Source organism: Prionailurus bengalensis, chromosome A1, assembly GCF_016509475.1.
Source record: "Prionailurus bengalensis isolate Pbe53 chromosome A1, Fcat_Pben_1.1_paternal_pri, whole genome shotgun sequence".
Lineage (NCBI taxonomy): Eukaryota > Metazoa > Chordata > Mammalia > Carnivora > Felidae > Prionailurus > Prionailurus bengalensis.
Window position 1 is genome coordinate 184,746,106 of NC_057343.1, and position 6,000 is coordinate 184,752,105.

Below are 6,000 nucleotides of genomic sequence, written 5' to 3' on the forward strand. Positions count from 1 at the left end.
ATCATCTCACCATAACTAAAAATTAGTTGAGTAAACCTTAGGTACCATTTCTAAGCAAGTTCTCAATTTTAAACTACCTTCTTTGAAAGATAAAGGGAACAAATGACAAGGTTAAGCAGAAATGAACACACTAGGATCTCCTTATTTTCAGCAAAAATAGCAGCAAAACTAGCTAGTATACAGGTATCAGTTTCCCATGTTGCATGATATATTTATGCTTTCAACTTATTCTCATTACTTCACAGCAGAATGTGATTATCCAAGAAAATGAATCTACTTCCATTAGAAGAAGAATATTTCAGTGACGAATGGTGTCAAAGACTGTGTGTGTGTGTGTGTGTGTGTGTGTGTGTGTGTCTGTGTGTTTACATATATACATATATAATTTGTCTTGGAAATTGAATTGCTGGTTGTGAATAGCTCTTTCAAAAATTGTCTCTCTTGGAGTTGTCCAGGACAGAACTCATATTCAGAAGCGCATAGTGGAGTGCTGATTGAATTGTTATAGGGAGAAGCACTGTTGCCTGGACCAGCCAATAAGAGGCAGGAAGAAGTCAATCAAATTTTAAAGATAGGGTGTGTTTGGAAACTTTTCTGTATTTGTCATATGCCCCTAAACAGAGAGAACTACCAGGGGATGTAATTAGGATAAAGGATGTTTTATGATAGGAAAAGTGTTCTATGAAAGGTGGCTACTTTGTTTTTACTCTGATTTGTCTTTCTCTGAGAGATCTCCAGTGTGCATCTTAATATAATTTTAAAACTATCTCATAACAAAATAGGGAAAATAATTCAAAATCTTGAGAAAAACGGTTTTCAAATAGGATATGATTTAAAACAGATTAGAAAATACTCTGCAATACCATTTGACTATGAATTTGCAAAGATCAAAATAATCACATTATTTCTGGAATGCAAATAAATATTAACCTAGACACTAAAAATTAACAAACTATTCCTAATCTTTGATAATAATAATCACATACATATTTTCTAGAATCCAAAAGAGACATACTAAAGCTCCACAGGTAATGCAGATGTGTGTGACTTTTAGATTACATTGGAAAGCCATAAAAGAAGCAAAAAAAAATTAACCTTATATTCCCTCAAATACGGACTTATAAAATAAGGATTAAACCAAGTATTACATGGGTGATATTTTCTCAATCAATCATTATCAGTTTCAGCACAATAGGCTGAACTACTTTAAGAATACAGTTTCACTTGTCAAGCAACCTCTATAAAACTTATATTTAACCTTTCATGTATCACAACATTGTAGTTTTGATATATACCACTTCCATTATATCCTTTCTCTTAAGTATCTGGACTACTTAGGCAACTTTTACTAAGTTTATTTTTGAGTTCTTATTGGTATAATAAACAAAATGAGTAATAATCATTTGATGGTAAAATTGACAGTTCTTTATTTGCATATATTTTGAGATAGTCTGGAAACTAAAACATTTCATAATCTTTCTCAAATCCATTGGACATGTAAGCAGAGGGATCTGAGTTAGCCGATCTATTTTCCCTTGGTAATGATGTCGATTTTAAGGTTGCTTATATATTCATAAAATTGGATTCATGTGTGTGTGAATATACAAGCTTTATAAAGCATGAAAAAGATGTATTTAATGTCACATATCAGTATTCTAAAGGTTTTTTTTTAAATTGAATTATCATATGAGGCATAACAATCAAGACATCTCAGGGCAATGTATTATTAATGTTTTTAAAAAATATTTTAGTATGCATCAAATTTGAAATACAGACGTTTTTACATTACTATATTTATAAACCTTAAAGATATATAGATACAGAAAGTTATGTAGTGCCACTGAAAAACAAATTGCAATATAATTTTTAAATTTATAACAACCTTGAAGATTCAGTAATACATGCATCTTATTTTTTTGATATTTTTTTGGAGCTAAAGAATATTTTCTTTATTCCAGAATGCCTCAAAGCACAAACATGCAAAAAATTGCTTTATAGCATCAGGAAATCTATTAATAAAATTTAAGCTATCAAGTTAATTTTTAACCTCCTCCAGAAAGAATGAGTTAGGGAAATGCAAGTAACACCAAAATAATGTGCATATGAATTGCTATTAAATTTTTATACCTCCGTAATTAGAAAGAAAGACCAATCATTTAAAACTCGGAAAGAAAATCATCTACAGGACTTATATGAGTTCACATATTTTATTTTCAGTAGTGTTAGAGTATGTTCGTAAAACATTAAGACACATGTAAATATAGTCCAATGGGATGACCCAAATGCATGAAATAGTAGTTAGGAATAACATGGTTGTGGGAAAGCATTTGTAAATAACACTGATATTATCTAAACGACAATGTGAGGATTTGAAACATTGAATATTACTTGAAGTTCCCATTTAAAATGGTATCATTCAAAATCAACACCACCCTTTTCACTATTTGGAAAGAGGAGTTTAAAGATTTCAGTAGGGAAATAAAAACAATCATAAGGTTAATGAGGAAAATCTGAAATTGGTCAAGACCTTCCTTTCTACCTTTTCAGTAACTTTGTAGGTATTCTCTGTTGTCCTTCTAGTCTTTCCTGGGCTCCTATTACTTTCAACTATGTCAACCACTCTTTTTCTTGTCAAGGACTTGGTAGTACCAAACTGCAGTGGTTTTCATACTTTAGCACGCATAGAATTTACCTGAGGACTAGGTTAAGAATGCACTTTTCCAGAATATAACCCATGGAGTTTGTGATTCAGTGTTGAGGGGATTAAGGGCCGGGGGGGGGGGGGGGGGGCGGGGAGAGGAACAAGAAGCTGCATTTTTATTTATTCTGATGCAGGTAATCTGGAGACCAAATTTTGAAAACCGTGTTTTAGGAATACTTGAATGAGTAAGAGTCTCCAGTCCCAAAAAGAAGGATTAAAAATGTGGGCTATTGTCGGATAGCATTTTAACACATATTTTAAATGTATATAAACTTGGAAGTTTCTGGTGTTTATCAATAATGTGATCCTCAAAAATCACTTAATTATCTTGGTTCTCACTTTTCTCATATAAAACTTTGGGTATTCAACTAGATGAGATCTAAGAATAATGTTTTGAATTTGGGGTCATGTAATAGTATCAGTTTTCTCCAGCTATCAGGGGATATAGTATTATATAAAGAAGGCCCTCAGTCTCCTTCAAATCAAAATTGAGAAATGCCTGCTTTACCTTTTCCTAATTAGATGTCTTAGCCACACTAATGGATAGAATAGTATGGTGGCACATACTTATTTTTTCTGCCCCATAATTCCTACCCTTTTTTCAAAGAATTGCCCATGCTTCCCTTGTGAACTGCTTTTCCTGACTCCATCCGTGACTGCAATGAAAACCCTCATTTTTACAGTGTGATCTACTCCTGGAAAGTTCTTGATTGGCCCAGGTGTCAAGATTTGATCTAAGCCGGGACAAATATTCTCTTCCCTGAGAGTTTTGTGGATTTGAGACTCATGGCAAGTTGATCTCTTCCTAAAAGCTTGACCTAGGGGATCAAAATCTCAGATAATGTTAGAAGCATCTGCATAGTAAATTACATTGAAAAGACAGAAATAGAACATACCGAGACGAGCAAAGATGAGAATCAAAGAGAAAGTGGTCATTCTCTCATTTCATGGCACAGCAATATTACTATTCTTGATTTTCACAAAAGATCCAAAAGTCTTATGATAGATATATCTACCTTTGTGAATAAGCCACTTTGAGTTCTCCTTCGATGCTGATGAAATAAGAATCCTAACAGTGAAGATTTTCAAGATGGGTACTGAAATTTCATCTGTAGCTTCCTAATCCATACAATTCAATAGAGGGAAAACATAATCTGAATTTGACTGGAATGGAAATTAGTAAGACATAATTTGCTAGAGTAATCACATTTTGTATCTCTCCTTTATGTTTAGTGGCCTAAAGGGACATAGTAACCAGTGACTATAGAGCAACTAGACTTCAGGGAAAATAGTCAACTCAACATTGCCACAAGGAATCCAAGAATCAAGAAATATAAAATATGTAGAATCATCTATAATAAATATGATGTGAGCATAGCATAATATATAAACCTGTCAAATCACTATATGACTGAAACTAATGTAACATTCCATGTCAATTATACTTCAATAATAAATATATATATATGTAAATATATACAGTGAGATCATATATATGACTTCAAGTGTGAATGCAAAGTATGCATTCTTTTTAATAAATTATTTTATTTATTATAACTAATGTTTAGATACAATAAGAATATAAGCTAGGAATAAGACTCACTATGTAATCTATACTATCTATTTTTGTAATTCAAGCACATAGCATTTAACACATATTTTAAATAAATATAAATCTTCCTAACAGTGGCAAGACAGCTGAAAATACCAACAATACCAATTTAAATTTTTTAAAAAAATTTACTAGCTTAGGGGCGCCTGGGTGGCTCAGTCGGTTAAGTGGCCGACTTCGGCTCAGGTCACCATCTCGCGGTCTGTGGGTTCGAGCCCCGCGTTGGGCTCTGTGCTGATGGCTCAGAGCCTGGAGCCTGCTTCAGATTCTGTGTCTCCCTCTCTCTGACCCTCCCCCATTCATGCTCTGTCTCTCTCTGTCTCAAAAATAAATAAACGTTAAAAAAAAATTAAAAAAAATTTACTAGCTTAAATATATTTACACATGTTACTTTTATCACAGATTTTACAACTTAATATGTATATCAGTCTTCAATGATATTATATTTGTCATGAGTGGATTATCTATATCCATCATTTGTATTATTTTCTGCATGAAGAAACAAATAGGGGCCCTGGGTATCTCAGTCCATTAAGCATCTGACTTCAGCTCAAGTCAGGCATGATCTCATGGTTCATGAGATCAAGCCCCAAGTCGGGTTCTGTGTGTATAACTCAGAGCCTGGAGCCTGCTTCAGACTCTGTGTCTCTCTCCCTCTCTCTCTCTGCCCCTCCCCATTCACACTCTGTCTGTCTGTCTCTCTCTCTCTCTCTTTCTTAAAACTAAACATTAATTTTTTTTTAAAAAGAAAAAAAAATAAATGTAGATTATGGTAACACACACCTACCTCATTCTACTACCTTTCCATAGGTCTTAGAATCACAAAATACTTAATTTCAGTTGTACTACAACCTGAAAATATGCAATATATGATAATAAAATCTTAATATGTAGAGCTCAAAGGAAGCCCCAAGAAAGGCTAAACGTGCAACAAACATAAAGAGCATATGAGAATTATATTTTCCTATTTCCATTCTGGACTCTACTTGGAAAACACTGGGTGTTCATCAATAGGTGGTGGGGGGGGGGATTACTATCTACTTCATGAGAGAGGCTTTAGCCAGTAGGAAGAGTTCTTTGGCACCCTGTCATTGCTATCTTTTGTCTTTACTAGCACTTTGCTGATGCCAGTTTGGTGCATGCAACTTATAGCTATCCAACATTTTGAGTTACAGAAAGTATTAGGGCTAGGTGATTTACATCCAAAGATATGGATTCATATCAAAGGAATTTATATCATTTATATGGATTTATATCAAATGATTTATTTTACATCAAAATAAGCTTGGATGGGGAAATATCCCTAAAGATGATTGAGCAAAGGCATTGCTGCCTTGCTCAACTCTTCTGAAAATGAAGTAGAATAACACAAAACTGAAGACATTAAAAAACAATATCAGTCCTGAAACAAATTCTATAAAGGGCTTCCATGTTCACAAAGAATTAAGTCCTAAGCAAGCTAAACAGATTTCAAGAAGGCAGTCACAAAGCAGTGTATTCTCAGGATTGAAATGTTTCAAGTACATTTTGTGCAAAGTGAAAGACATGTATTAAACTTTGTAAGAATAAAATATATTACTTATGGTAAAGTGAGCAGTGGAACTATGAATCATCTCATTAGGTAAAAAGATACACAACTTAATACAAGATTATAAACACTAAAAATTTCTTGGGCTTTGAATATCAA